Source organism: Gadus chalcogrammus, chromosome 22 (assembly GCF_026213295.1).
Source record: "Gadus chalcogrammus isolate NIFS_2021 chromosome 22, NIFS_Gcha_1.0, whole genome shotgun sequence".
Taxonomy (NCBI): Eukaryota; Metazoa; Chordata; class Actinopteri; order Gadiformes; family Gadidae; genus Gadus; species Gadus chalcogrammus.
The window spans coordinates 5732581-5749049 of NC_079433.1; the positions used below are offsets into that span (position 1 = coordinate 5732581).

A 16469-nucleotide genomic window follows, 5' to 3' on the forward strand; every position below is an offset into this window, starting at 1 on the left:
GCTTTTCTAAAAAGATGGGTTTTAGTACCTTTTTAGAAGAATCCACGTGGTCAGGGAGAGCATTCCACAGACTGGGTGCAGCTGAGCAGAAGGCGCCATCGCCCATAATTCAGAGCCTTGTTCTCGGAAGCTGGAGGAGGCTTTGACCTGTCCAGAGCGGAGATGGCGTGAGGAGGAAGGGGGGGTGATGAGTTCTTTGAGGTGTAGGGGGGCAGTGCAATGGAGGCACTAGTGGGACAGGAGGGAGATCTTGAATTAGATCCTGTCTTTGTGGCCATGTGGGGCACTGCTCAGCGGCTGGGCCACCACAATAGTTCAATCTGCGAAAACAATCTCGTGAAACTGTGACCCCTTCAGGAAGCCTGCTTGAAAACAGGAAATGTGCTCAATGTTTCTATTCACAGTGTTTCCCCCAGAAACAATAGGGCCCCGCCTTGACTACCAATGTTAATAAAAAAAAAAGAAAAAAAAAAGAATATATATATATATATTTTTTTTATGCAGCATCAATGCTAAGCAACCACCGCTGGTATGAAGTGTCCCAGCTAACGCTTACCATTGCTATATATAAAGCCTTAATGCTAACCATTGCTATAATGACGCAATGCTAACCAGTGTGCGACGGTGGCAACAGCGCTGATAGTGTTTGCAGAATGTGTTTTTTGTCTCGTTGTTGTCTATGTGCCATATTCAACCGCCCGTTTTAAAGTCAGTTCCGGGGGGAGAAGGAACCCAGGGAGAAAGAAGCTCCCTGGGGAGAAAGAGGAGCACCAAGACAAAGAGACCCAGATGGTGACTTGTGCTACACGCCCCCCCCCCCCCCAGCCCCCGACCCCCCACGGACCACACAGCTCCCGTGTGATTCACCCATTTTTTAAATGGAGATGGTGCTCTTAACGAACCAGAGATGCATATTTCCTGGAACCGTTTTCCTGTCTGTGCCTTTGTCTCCACCAAGTACTGTTAACACCCACAGGGATGGGGGCGGGGGGGCGGGGGGGCGGGGGGTTGATAAAGAACCAGAGATACCTGCCTGTGTCCCCTCCACGTTCTGTTACACTCTCAGGGCGGTGGGGGGGGGGGGGGGGAGGTCAGGTCAGGGCCGGTCTGTGGGCTGGCGCCTGGCTGAATCATGGGGAGAGGCATGAGATGGGGAGAATAGAGGGAACCCAGAGAGAGGGGGAAATTACAGCTGAGTGGTGCGTGGAGGTAAGGTGTGGTGTCATGCAGAGTTTAGGCCTGCGAAGACAGGCATGTCTCGCTGAGCGCTCCGGGTGCGGCAGTCAGTGTCCTTTGGGGACACTGACTTGGTGTTAGTTTGGTGTTAGTCTTGGTGTTAGTTTGTGCGACTGTCAGTGCCTCTGTGGTGGTTTGTGTTTCTCTCGCTCTAACCATTTCCTCTCCTCTCACGATCTCACCTACTCTCGGTTTCCATCTCTCTCTCTCTCCCTCCCTCCCTCCCTCCTAATGATCAGGTAGCTGATTCTATATAGAACAGAGGTGTCAAACTCTCGGCCCGGGGGCCAATTGAGGCCCGCAGGATGATATTTTGTGGCCCCCTACTTGACATTAAAGTTTAGTGTTAGTGCGGCCCCCACATTGTTGTCAAACGCACATTTTTGCTGAGTGGCTTGCCACACTTTTTTATCACTTGTGATAGGGTGACCAGATGTCCCGGTTTTGACGGGACAGTCCCAATTTTGAGTTGCGTGTCCCGAAAAAAGCCAAAGGATGCTAAAATGTCCCGGTTTCCACCAACCACTATGAAATGTCCCCTGTTGTCAGCGATTACATAGCCAACGTGATCTTATTATAGACCGATCATTAACTTAGATTGGGTCAGTTGTGCTCTTTTTTTCCATGCAATATTTGATGCAGCCCAGCCTGACCCAGGCTCTACCTTCGGCGGCACCCAGGTAAGGTACGTTTGAGACCCCTGGTATAGAATCAGCTAACTGATCATTGTTGAAATGCGGTTGGGCTTAAATCGTCCGTCCGAGTGTGCACATGAGGACCGGCCAGGACGTGGACGACCTTGTCATGGGCATGGCCTCAGATCGCAGAGAGGACCGACAATGTGGTCGTGGAAGACCTGAGAGGTTCATGATCATAACCCTTCTTGTTCACCAATAGCTGTTCATTATGACACCTGAGGAGTAGAACAACGGTCCCGTCTCTAATCCGATCTCCGCCCTGCCAGACTACATGTATTAATCATATTTAATCTACATGTCACTGTATATTTGCACATTTAACACTTACATTTAAGGCTTTTGTTATTCCATTGTCACTCTTTAGTATATTACCATTGGGTTTTAGCATGTGATCTTTCCATCTATCTATTTATCTATCTATCTACCTAGCTAGCTATAGGCGTTCAAAAATCCATACATTTCTTGTTAAAAAAGCACGGACAAACTGCGGTAAACTTCAGTCTACCACTGGGTAAAAGCCACCACGTGTTTACCCGGCCAACCTCTAACATGGGACAGCACTAACACCCGTGTCTCGTCTCTATCTCACAACTCTAAATAACTCTAAAGGAATGGACACGAAAAATTAATCAGCAGCAGACTGCAGATTTGAACCAGATTTCCAGACACTTGTTCAGTCTATTTGTGTGTGTGTGACATCATCCAGACCATGAATGAAGCCTCACAGAAGGGGGCAGGTCTCGGGGTGTCCATCCTACATCCACTTCAATATGGTAAACGGCAGAGTAAGCTTGAATGATTGACCCATGGCAGCATGTCAGACTGGTCTGTTATGCACTGGCTGAGAGGACTCAAACAGGCACCAATACATGTATGCAACCATATGCTGCCATAGAATATTTATGCCCAGGAAGAAGCAGCACAGTCGTGGTTGTAGAAGAGAGGAATCCGGATAGTTTACTTTGCAGTATTGCAAGGGTACTTAAATAATTAGAATAAAAATTCAAAAACGAGCTAACTATCATTTTCTTTTCACCCTGAGAAAGTTTCAATTCTGAAAGCTTCTAGACTTCTGTTTTGTGAACAGCCCCGCTCGCGCTGCTGCGGTAGGACGGCTGCGGTAGGACGGCGGGCAAAACTTGTTGCTGCGCGCATTTTCATACTTTCTGTGTAGTCGCTGGGATGGTATGTTTTCAGATGTTGAAATAAATTAGTTGTGTTTCCCAATCGTGCTGGCAACGACCGTTTACAGACGGTCTTATCCTGTGCTTCATCAGTTTTGAGATAGCCAAACCACTTCCAAATAATGGACGTCTTGTACGGACAAACAGCAAAAAATAAACAAAGGCATTGTCTCGGATTCGGGCACTGCAGACGTCCACAGGGAGGAAGGAAGGAATAACTCTGCTGTGCCTGGCGTAGGTTCTCAGTCAGGCGTATTTTATCTCCCTGGAAATTAAAAATGTTGTTATTCTTCCCAACATATTCAATGACTCCATTCCCGATTGGCAAATGAGGCCGGGTGGGAAACGTACATTTTCATTTGCTAAAGAATCTGTTTTGTTATTTGGGAATGTAGTTGATTACCAAATCATTCGCCAATTCCTTAATCTTATTTGTATTACGATTGGTCTTTGCAGAGAGCAGTGTTGTAAGTTAAGAAGTTTATATATTCTGGCCTCAGCTATGCATCCAGTCTACATTTTGTAGTTGTTTACCTACAGTAGGTGTGTTCTGTAGGCTCTGTTTCAATGACCTTTCTTAGCTGTGTGTGTGTGTGTGTGTGTGTGTGTGTGTGTGTGTGTGTGTGTGTGTGTGTGTGTGTGTGTGTGTGTGTGTGTGTGTGTGTGTGTGTAGGACAATGTGTATGTATGCTAGTCAATGTGTATGTGTGTTCACTTCAGCAACGTGTGTGTGTGTGTGTGTGTGTGTGTGTGTGTGTGTGTGTGTGTGTGTGTGTGTGTGTGTGTGTGTGTGTGTGTGTGTGTGTGTGTGTGTGTGTGTGTGTGTGTGTGTGTGTGTGTGTGTTAAATCTGTTGTATGTCAGCATGATTACATGTCTGCACCACGACCCGGTATTAAAGGCCAGAGGGAAATATGCAGCATCAGCGAACATCAAGCAGCAAGCAGGAAAACCTACACTTAAAGAGCAATTGCCTCTAACGCTAGTAGGATCCAACACCTCTGGCATACGCTGCCCTCCATATATTTAAAGTCAAAGCTCTTTCACTTGACATGTTTTGATATTTAAGATAACATTAAGTCATGATGAAATACACCAGCACCTTCTTCTGTGTGTATGTCTGGCTTGCTGTCTGTGTGAACGAGTGTGCATTAAGGAAATAATAATAACTGATCTCAGAGATCTTGTCCAGTAAAAACTAAAAGAATAGTACTGGCTCATGTAATTCGACTGTGGGTGTGTGCGTGCGTGCGTGCGGCCGTGTGTGTGCTTGAACGAGTGTGCATTTATGTAAATTACAAATTCTGGGTCAAGGACCCAATGAAAACAAAACAAATAGTCCTGTCTCAAGTAAAGTGCGTGTCTGTGTGTGTGCGCGCGCGTGTTTTGTGATCCCATTGAGACTAATGGAGCCTTTGCTGACCATAGGTGGTATCATAGTAGCTTAATCTGTAACCCATTGGTCGGTTTGGAAAGGGTAATGCATTGTAAAATATACAACTGGCTTTTATCAGCTCGGCAAAGGCTAATTATTTTTAACATGTCCATGGTCCATGTCAGGCCAAACAAAGGTATATTTTAATATCCGACCAATGGTCATTTCTAGGGCTGCCCCCCAATAGTCGACCAAACGTTAGTCGATGAGAAGAGTCTCTTTTTGAGTACATACCACATTTCTCAGCGGCTGGAACTCAAACCATAATATAAGGGAGATGGGGCTTCCTGTTTTGCAGGCTTTCATATACGCCCAGTGTTTCCGTTAGGATGGAGTTGAAGCCGTGGAGGTGTAATTTTTTTTTCTCTGCTCGCAAATCTTTTTGTGTGCTCGCAAAGCGCACCCTGCCGGGAGGTTTCTATGTGTCTGCCGGCAACAGAAGGGTGTACATATAGTACATTTGTGCACAGTAATGAGCAGGGAAAATATGGAGAGATTGAACATATTACAAGTATAATCTTTAAAACCATTATTTACATTTATTTAACAAAAAATATATTATAGCAACAACCACCCTATACAGTAAAATCACATAACACAAATATTACAACAATCGAAAAGGTCTGTGCCTCAAACCAATGCATCTTCCCACTCCCTCCCCTCTCCCCATCACAAAGGTTGTAGTAGGACCATAAAGAGGCCATGCATATTGAACAAGTTTTGGGGCTCTAGAGTCAATAAGGGCGATGCTATTGAAATTGTTGCTAAATAAAAAATCCTCAAAAATAAGAAGAGATATATTTTTCAAACCTAGAGGTTGTAGTAGGACCATAAAGAGGCCATGCTTCTATGGAACGAGTTTTGGGGCTCTAGAAATAATAATGGCGACGCTATTGAAATTTTACCATCATGGTCGTTTTCAGTTTTGCACTTTGCAGACGGTCCCTATGCTCGGGCTGAAAGCCGACAGCTCATAGAAGCCAATGCAATTCACCGTTCGCTAAAGACGGCTCGTTTGGATGAACAATTTTTTGTAGCTACTATCCAATACACATTCCGTGTATTGGATGCGTTTTATTAAAACACATCCAATACCACGTAATGCCCAGCTGACGCAATTTTGCAACCAGAAACAGTGGTTACCGCCGATATATTACTTTATTTATTTTTTTAAATTTATTAGACCCTGTCTAGACATAACGAACATCCCTGACCATAGTTAATTGCGTTTGTAGTCTACATTCAGACGTGAACTCATTATTGAATGCGGGTGTCTTCATTCATAAAAAAAATGTCTGCAATAATACAAATTAATACTAAAGAGGTCAGAGACTCCGTGCCAGGGGTGGACTGGTACAAAAATTCAGCCCCGGCATTTTCTGTCCAGACCAGCCCACTACATTATAAGCACTAGGGGTGGGACGAGACAAACAGGAAGAACCCTGTATGTACTTGATTAAAACAATTTAATCAAGTACATACATCCAAATAATAGTACAGCACTGTAAATAGCAGTTGTTGCTTTTTTTTTTCAAGTTTGTGTCTCTTGTGCTGCTGACAACCCGAACAGGAAATTAACAGACCTCCTGTGGTCGCTGCATCTCCACCCCCAATATCTACAAAACCCCTAGATAAATATCACACTTGATCCAACCCTAAATTCTCTCTTGCAGTTTTTAGTCTGTGACTGTGAAAATATTTTGGTGTAAGCCCAGCATTAGTTAAAACCAGACTTGGACAATAATCACAAAATGTCCTGACAAATAATCTAAATAGAAACATATTACAGACAGTAGCAGCATTAGAGCTGAAACCCTTTTTTTTTAACGGTGACTCAGTCATTATGAAACCACAAATAGAGAATTGAAATAGAGAACGTATGCGTGCACACTGCACAGGTATGTATACATGTGCACATACAATATGAGAATGCATATCTATTCAAGACAAAACAAGTTGCATAATAAACTCACAAAATCAAGACGAATCTCTCTCTCTCTCTCTCTCTCTCTCTCTCTCTCTCTCTCTCTCTCTCTCTCTCTCTCTCTCTCTCTCTCTCTCTCTCTCTCTCTCTCTCTCTCTCTCTCTCTCTCTCTCTCTCTCTCTCTCTCTCTCTCTCTCTCTCTCTCTCTCTCTCTCTCTCTCTCTCTCTCTCTCTCTCTCGTCCCTCCAGAAAAATGCGGCGTTTTTTTGTGATTGTTGCAGCCAAAAATCATTGATTATGCGGCACGTTTTCTTAAAAAATGCGATGAAATATGCACCATATTTATGCAATTATATGCAATTAAATTACGGGAACTTGCAAAAATTGCGTGGACCTTCCTGCGTCTCCCCCTCCTGCATAGTCCGTTTCAGCACCATGTCAGTGGACAGTTACAATCCTACGAAAGTCGTGAGTGCAGTGAGCGCGCGTTCATGTTAAGAGGAGTTTCGGGAAACTAATGATCGTGCGAGCGAAGATCCATCGTTATCGGGAAACGAGTCCCTGGACTACAAACCTACCGGTAGCCAGTATTTCCTACGGACATGGGAAAGCTCCCCATGTGGAAGCCCATTTCCTGATCATAGGAAAGTCGGGATTAGAGGAATGCTGAGTCGGGTTAAATGTTGGATTTTATGCAGGCTGACACGAAGGCTAATTTCAACATTATAATGAGAGGATTTTGGTCATTTGGACTCAAGTCATTAAAGCCCAAAAACAGCTTGTCGCTCTAATGAATTTGACTTCTAGCTGAAACCCCATTCCCCAACTAATCCACCCCCTCCCACACTCCCCCCAGTTCTCTTCATCATCCTCATCCTCCTTCTCTAGACAACCATGTCCCTCTAAGCATATTAGCGTCAAAGGCTATTTTTAGAGCTAGCTTTTTCTTTAGCCAGAGTGGAATAATCCCTTGGTGATGATGTCTTCAAGAGCATGAGTCAAAACTCTCTTTCAAGGTTTCCACCTTGAAGTGTGCACACACACACACACACACACACACGCACACACACACGCACACTCGCACACACATATGCTGCACACACACGCAGGCACACACATGCACTGTGCATGCATCATTTAAATTAAGAACCATAAAGGTCCATTTATCAAAGCCAATCTGTCACATGCACAAGAAGCAATACATTACTGTGTGCATTTCACAGGTAGGAACATCGTGATGATTTATATCTAAATCGACCTATAATCAGCAGCACATACTTCTACAGAAGATGAATCACATCTATAGGTCATGTACTGCCGAGTGAACACTGTTTATTATTCCGACATGTTTATCATGTTGATGGAGGATGCGGAGTGGTCTTTCAGTAGTCCATTGTGACCAGTCCATTCGCAATACAAATAAATGCTACACTTCAGAATGGATTACGACACAAATAATCGATAGCCGCAGACTTTATCGTGGCGATGGTAAAGTCACCTGTAACAACTTACTCAACTAGATATTCGCTCTTTACCAACGTAGATTGTAATGTTGAACTTTGCAGGGCGGAGAATATCTGGTATTGTATCTTGCTATGCACCATATTTTCTTACAGTCACTCAGCGACTCCGCTCTGTGCTGCCCCTTTCCAGTGTGTTGAAAGGGCTGGTGAACGGTGGTCTGGGCTGTATGTGCGGAGGGGGGAGGAAGCCAAGAAAAGAATTGAAACCAAGTGAGCCAGCTGTCATCACAGCTACACCGTACGAACTGTAGTCCTGCCGGGCTTCATCTATGCAGAACTATTTATAATTTAGACGACCTCACGAAGAGTTATATATATATATATATATATATATATATATATATATATTAGAGGTGAGACTAAATATCGATACAGATATATCGTCGCCCATCTTCGTGCTATACGATAATCGATGCACTGGCGCAAAATATCGATATATTTTTGTATTTTAAAAAATACGACTTTTTTTCATAAGAATTGCTTTTGCATTTTTATGCTTTATTCCTGTGGAGTGGAGTGAAATGTTCATAAGAGTCCACAGAAATCGAATACTTCCTTGTAAACGAGCATTACAAGCCAATGAGGCGCTAACTATCAAAACGGGGCATGTATACTTTGATTGACAGCTACACCAGCAGACAGCAAGTGTCGGGGACGGGCCTTCGATATCCTAATAGCCGATGAAGAGACCTTTCTAACGATATCCATCATGTCAAACAACTGAGAACACAAATGCGCAAGGGGTGTGCGTAAAGTAGCAGGCTCGTCGCTAGAGTGCGAGTGCGGAGCAGGTGGTTGACTGGCATGTGTGTGGTTTTATGAACAATTCGAATGATGGCTAAACGCCCGGAGAAGAAAGGAGGGGGAGGGAGGGAGGGAATCATGTAAATAGTTTTTTTTGTTTATTTGTACATAGTTATTGTAATTTTACTTATTTTTGTTTATTTGTACATAGTTATTTATAGTATTTTTACTATTTCAGTTTTGGTGTTTTATACCATTGCAGTTTGCACTCTTTAAGTAAAACTAATTTCCAAAACACGAAAAAAAAACGAGCTTTTTTTGTCTCATTACATATCAGAATATCTGGTATGCTATCTAAATGGTTTACAAGAAAGCCCAGAGGGTAACCGTTCATTTGAGACCAAGATTATGCTTCTACATGTTTGGGTTCATGTGTAGTAAACCTTTCGTTTAGTATGCATTTTGGGTCCAAAAGGACCCTGACCAAAACGAATGGACATATCATTACATAAAAGGAGCTTAAGAATTCATCTTTTATGCTTTGTTAATCTGCTTTTACACACAGCATCACAAGACCTAGGGCTAGGGCTCAGTGTTTCCAAGGGGTATGGAGTTACCCAGGGTACTACAATCAGCTTGGTTTTAGAGGTGTGTGTAACCGTCTGGAAGGAAAAACAATATTGTAGCCTTCCCAGCACTGTGTCAGTACATGATTCAGTTATTTGTATACTGTCATACAATTCTACAGGTTCTCAGCTTTCCAAAGAGACCAAGCATGTGATAGTAAAATCATTCATCCCCATAGCTATACACACACAGAACACTCATTCCTCAACGAACTCACACAAATAACACACACACACACACACACACACACACACACACACACACACACACACACACACACACACACACACACACACACACACACACACACACACACACACACACACACACACACCTCCAAGCCTTCAGTCAAAAGACAATTTTCTAGTATGGCAACATACTAGACAATAAAGCTTTTTGAATCTTGAATCTTGAATCTTAGGTCATACTATGAAGGAGCAGTGCTCTCTAGAGTAGGCGCAGTGCAAAACCTAAAAAATGCAGAATGCCGAAGACTAAGCACTTTACCATTTCAGTCACTTTCTATTCATTGTTGGGCAATGGGCAATGGGCATATATCATGATGTATCTTTATAGGATTGTCTAATGGATGGATTATTGCAGAATCTCTGTATCGCAATATTATCCGTATCGCAGGCCATTTATCACGTATCATATCGTGAGGTACCCCGTGATTCCCACCCCTGATATAAATATTTATATATATATATATTCCAAGCGAAATGTTTTAATAAGCGTCCGCAGGTATTAACAGCAGCTCTCAAGCAAATCTGTTTAAATCCTGGACCAATGCATTAACCGAACCCGGAGAGGACATCAAAATATAGCCTTTGTGATTCTAATCACGAACCACTTAGAGTCCCTGTCCTCCGTGGCTGGAGCCTCAGAGTGGTCTGTACACCGGGAGCCGACCCACACTCAGGAGGGTGGTGTCGAGGGCGGCGGATGCTAACTGACGGATGGAGAGGTGGGCGCGGCCAGCACAGAGAGTCAGCTTTCAAGGTGGTCTGGAGCCGAGAGCACACACGCAGTCGTCCACGTATGCACGCACATGCACACGCAAATACAGTTTCACATACACAGACACGCACACACACACATGAATACAATATGCACACACAAACAACACACTCTTCAGCAGTTCTGCAGACCATGGAAGGAGAAACCAGGAAAAAAAAGATCAAAAACTAATGTCTTTGTTTCACAGAGCTAATTGGCTGACTTTGACAGTTTGACTAACAGGAAGTTTCATTTCGCGGATACACAATGCCAGTACTCTAGTCCTCCCTAGGGATATATGCACTATGAAGTCACTTCAGTAGTCGTTTTCATTCAAAGACACTTGAAATTAATGTTGTCATAAATGCCCTTCATAAGCAGGGAGGGGTCATGGCATATTGCTCAGGGATGCCTTCAGCCCGGAGGAATCAAACCCAAAGGTAGTAGGAGTAGTAGTAGTAGTTGTTGTTTTTGGCTAATCTGAATCTCTTCTCAAGCCCACCGCTTCTTCTTCCCCGTCTCTCTGACTACCACAGACACACACACTAAAACACACACACACACACACACACACACCAACGCAAGCACCTCGATGTACACTCATGCACACACACGGGCAAAGAGAAGGACACATACGCAAACAATCTGTTTGCTATTGATCCGAGAAAAGGTCAGTGTGAAAGTGATTGGAAACGTGTCAGACATGTGAATGTCATGCTTTAGGAGTCTACTCCATAAATCAAGTAGGACGGCTATAGGTCGTTGCCATGGAACTTCAAACCATTTCCCTAAAAGAACGTCCCCAGAAAATGAAGTTACATTGGTGCCGAAAGGTGGCATGCGTCAAGGCCAATGGCTTCACTTGATCATTCACAATCATGTATTTTCATACATGGATCAATAATAGAGAAAATGCAATCCTGTGTTTACAAGTATTTACAGTAATGTCTTTGCAAGTATTTGCAGTCATTTAAAAGTACGTAGAGTCATGCCAGGATGCTGGACCCCTGCAATGAATAAATGTTCAAAACGCACGTCAATAAATGTATAACTCAGGTTATCAAGAGGTACAAAACACTCCGGATGCCATTCCAAATTCAGTTTCTACCTTTCCTTCAGTCCCAGTGGGTAAAGAGCCCGGCAGCACCTCGGAGTGGGCAAACATCTAGGTCTCCTGTAGTTATCTGGTGAGTTACATCTCCTCTCCTATCTTTAGGGGGCAGCATTAGCACAATGCTCAACAGATAGAGGTCTTTGTAAGCGCGATACATTGACCACTATAAATAATTACGGAGCAGCTCCCAAGCAGCCCCTCAAACAGGAGGCAGACCCGAGCCTGGGCAGTGGTCGTTCAGTTATTGTGGTTGTTGTTATGAAACGCGAGACACATCGGTAATGATGTTTCCCTCTCAACACATGAGTACTATTTGAATTATTAACGTAACGTTGATTAGCAAACCATGTCATGTTTTCTGAAGGCTGTTGATTCAGAAGACGGTCAAGAGAGAAATAAAAGGCGCAGGCGGCGCCGTCTTTATTAAATCATCAAGATCGCAACTTCTCTCTCTCTCTTAGTTCCTGTTCTCATGATTATCGACACCAACCGTTATTTTACAGAGAAAGTGAAATAATAACAAACTTTTACTTACCACCACGCCCTGAGGCAACAGCCTCCTGTGGGAGAGGCCCGGGATGATAACCGAATTGGAATAAAAACTGACGGGTCGGACAAAGAAAACCCCCCAAAAAGTCAGCGGAACCATATGAGGCCACACATCACTTGAGCTAGCCAGTCGAAGACGGCACACAGACAATGTGGCATCAAACGGTGAGACAACAAACCCTATTAAAGAATCAGGGATGACATGACTGTGTCTCCTTCCTCCTTCTGTTCTGATCTGCCTCGTCCTCTCTCCCTCTCTCCCCCTCTCTTCCTTAAAAGCATAAGTAACACAGCTAAAACTGATACTGATGGTAACCAGATAACAAGGGCGGGTGCTCATTCACCAATAGTATTACAGTCAGGTTTAAACATCTGCTCTCTGTCGCTGTCTCTCTCTCTCTCTCCCATTCCGCCCTCATGTCACGCTTCCTCGCTCACTCTCTCGCTTCCCTTTTCTTTCCCGTCAATCGATCCCCTATTTTATCTTTAGGGGAAATATATACATGGGATTCATACTTTATATCTTTAATTCAGGGTAACTGCGTAGCTGAAGCTCTAGCTTGGAATGATACTACTAGCCATATCACCTATAATAATAATAATAATGATTACTCTGAGAATTATGATTTAGAGTATGATTATTATAATTATCATAATAATGGTGATCTATGTAAGATGTATTGAAAAAATGGGGGGAACGTTTTTTGACAAATATTTATACGTTTTATATTCAATATAAAAAAATATTTGCATACATTCATTGTTATTATATATTATATTATAGTTATTTGTATTATTATTATTAATAATAATAATAATAATAATATAATAAATAACAGAAATGAAACTCAAAACAAATGTATTCCGATTTTTTCATCTCTTTTCTTCATCATTTCCCAGCATGGCAATCATTTGAGCAAACTGTATTTCTCTTCCTGTATTGTTCCTATGGGGCCCGGACACCCCAGGAGCTGTCCAATCATTAAGCCACTAAATCAAGGCAGGAGCTGCGATTGGCCGGCAGGCCCCTGAGTGCATGGCGTGAACAGCATTTATTATTTCCCAGGAAAAGCCCCCTCCGGAAACTTCCGCTGTAGCTCATTTACACACATGTAAATACACACACACACACACACACACACACACACACACACACACACACACACACACACACACACACACACACACACACACACACACACACACACACACACACACACACACACACACACACGTACAAACTGTTTAGCTGGGAGAAGAAAGAAAGCTGTTGTGTATGACTCCTCCCTCTGTCGCTCATACACGCGTTTTCAAGTACATAGGACACTACCCACAACACGTAACTGATCAACATGCACACGCATTCACGCATCTGCTTATGTTGAGTACGACGCACGGTGCCGGCAACCACGTCTCGTCATGAGACATAGCGATCACAAACGACAAAACCTTTCAGTTACTTGCATGTAAACACCCTTGCAATCGGATGTTTGGTACCAGCCGATATGCTCCATAACCCATTCTCTGCCGTTAACCCATACATTTTGCATGACACAAACAGACACTGACAGCCACACCCACTTCCTGGGTCCCCAAACATTTTGAACCCCGGGCAACACAAGCACCTGGAAATGCAACACTTCATTGCCTGATTGGGATGCAGGAATATGACTGTTTGTAAGGCGGGGGGGAGACGTTATTTCAACATTGAAACTGTTAAGATGTGTAATGAAGTGTATGGTCGAATATGGTAGTTGGTAGCTACCAATTTAGTTAATTGGTTGGCTTTATTTAAGCTCGGTATTTTCTGCTTTCGAGGAGGGTTGGGGGAGGCAGAGTGAGATGGCTTGCTGTGAGGCTAGTACATGTACTTTGATTCTCTTGTAATTTGAACTTTGCTAGTGAGCATCCCTCTGGTTGATTTTTGGTTTGTTTATGATACTATTTTGTTTGGCTTTGCCATTTCACTTTTTCAAGCACGGTAAATAAATCAGTTTTTCCACGTAAACCTATGCTGCTGGCTGAATTCTTGTGGCCTACTCAAGGACTTCATTGCGTCCTAACCGCTAAATCCCGAAGTGGAGGTGAGTCGGGAGGCTCATTTTCACAGGGCTCCTTAACCATCAATACCTTATTAAGCACTTGCTTGTGTAAAATATTAGCTGGTTCTGTGTACCTTCTCTGGCCATGACCCCTAGTGTGGTCATAGGTCAATAAGAGCCAGCAACACTTAGGGCGCTATCTTAACGGTCTGAAACGCAAGTGAGAAGCGCAAACGGGAGTAGCTTTGTGGGCGGGTCTCTGCCGCTGTTGCTATTATACCGGCAGATAAATGACTCTTGCGCCCGGCGCAAATCTAAAAAGGGTTGCCCCAAAGTAGCCTAACCGTATCGTGCAATAAACCACTCAGAGTGCCCTCTCCCATCCCCTTTAAGAACCATGAGCGCATTTTGAACCTGACGAGTTGATAGTTTGACAGCGCGTTTGCAGTCTCCGATGAGACAGATGCATGTCAACTTATATGCTCCCATTTATTTAAGTTCTCAACAGCATTACCCTACAACTTCGCCACATCAACAGGAAAACGCGGCACACGCAAAGTACTTCCATGGCATCAGCCGTTCAAAGCCAGTCTGCATCAATCGTATGACAACTGGATGGCAGGGGATGCGGACAAGGAATACACCGCAGGGGGGAACATGAGAGCCCCAGTTCGCCGCATACTAGTAGCCTGGGTGCTTTAAGCGTGGAACAAGCTGGATACGGAGCGGGTGAAAAACCCCTTAAAAGTGTGTGCGTGTGTGTTTGTGTGTCACCCTGTTCGAGCCTGCGTGAGAGACATTAGCTGTTGCGTCTTTCTGACCAATCGCAGTTCAAGGCCGACCTGGGCTGTATCACTTCTGGAGGGGGCGCTCAGTTACTCCCCCTCTAGACAAAATCGAATTGGTTGCGACGTTGACAGATTGTATGTGTTGCGTTGAGTGAGTGAGAGGTTGCGGTTGCACAGTTCAGGCTGCCGGATGGCGAGGCAAGGAACTTTTATAAACGCAATATTGTTATCCCGCAGTATTCAGCCCGGTGGCCCCGAAACGTTAACGGCCCACATTTTCTCCCGACTCTCCCGATTAGCACTAGCCAGGCTCGGCCCGCCTAAGTACTTCCGCTCAATTTGAATTTCCCTTCATAAATGAAATTAAGTACGAGAGTCTGGTAGGAGCAGGCTAGATTAGCACCGTGTGTGTGTGTGTGTGTGTGTGTGTGTGTGTGTGTGTGTGTGTGTGTGTGTGTGTGTGTGTGTGTGTGTGTGTGTGTGTGTGTGTGTGTGTGTGTGTGTGTGTGTGTGTGTGTGTGTTGGCATGCGTGCAGGCGTTATTCAATTTCCTGGTAAACATGTACGGTAATTCATTCATACTGGTTTCAGTGATAGATTTGATATTATTTCCCATCTTTGCTGAGCAGGAGTTTTGTTCGAATTTTCAATGATTGAAACAACGGTACCACTGTCATGCACCTACCCGATGTCAAGTGGACCGGGTTGAATTCACTGCGGGTCTCTCTTCTTATATCCATCTTATCAGATTTTTTCAAACCTCCGGCTCCATGGTTAAACATGAGGTACGATAGGTTGTTCTCAAGATGGAATAGATTGCACTTTTATTTTGAAAATAAATGTGGTTGTGTGTTTGAATACGTGATGTGAACATTGAGGGGCCAAGGGCCCAACATGGAGGCTAAAAGTCAGCTTTTACTCCAAAAATAAGATTGAAGAAAGACAGCTCAGCATGTGTCTGAGAAGCGATTAAAGCAGTATTAGGACAGGACCGAGCTGGGCTTCTGACCCGAGCCTGCTCAGTGAAGCCATGGAATCGAGCCAGTCTTAATTTCTCAGTTTCTAATCTGACCTCGAGCATTAAGGGCGAATAATTAATCAGCAGCACCCTTGCTAGGTTCTACTGCAGATGTGGACCCACAAGTGGTGAGCATCTATCTCGGCGTAGATACACGGATGGGAAATATATAAGACATAATAAAAAGAGAATTGGAGAGAAAATTAAGAAAGAGGTGATAAAGTAATCTCTTCATTGAATCCTCCTAGGACATCTTCTTCTCAACACCCGATTGGAGGAACAAACCACGCCACAAACAGTGAACTAACACGCAGTTGTATTTATTAGAAAAGTATAATATGAAAATACGCCAAGGCTTATGAATAGCTTATCTTGTGTGCGCACACACGATATAAGATAATACATACAAAGGGACATACAAATGAGCCAATGACGTTCCAGCCTCAACTATACTCGGACATCAGCCGGGACGACTCAGTTGAAAACAACAGGGAGGAGGTGTAATATATCAATTAAATGGTGGATTTATGTTTGTGTAAAAAAAACCGATGTGCTTGGGTAACACGGACAGTCGGTATCCCGAGAGCTG

The 16469-nt window shown here is 43.8% G+C and overlaps 2 protein-coding genes across 2 annotated transcripts in view; one reads left to right on the plus strand and one right to left on the minus strand.

The window, feature by feature from the left end:
• Positions 1 to 12296, minus strand: part of LOC130375460 (NXPE family member 3-like) — a 43655-nt gene extending 31359 nt beyond the window's left edge. The window contains exons 1-2 of the mRNA XM_056582392.1: positions 12019 to 12296; positions 29 to 147 (exon numbers count right to left, since the gene is read on the minus strand). The gene's annotated coding sequence lies outside the window, so the exon portion shown is untranslated. The remainder of the gene's footprint in view (positions 1 to 28; positions 148 to 12018) is intronic.
• LOC130376218 (dysbindin-like) overlaps positions 1 to 16469 on the plus strand; it is a 38167-nt gene that overhangs the window by 7540 nt on the left and 14158 nt on the right. The window lies entirely within an intron of this gene.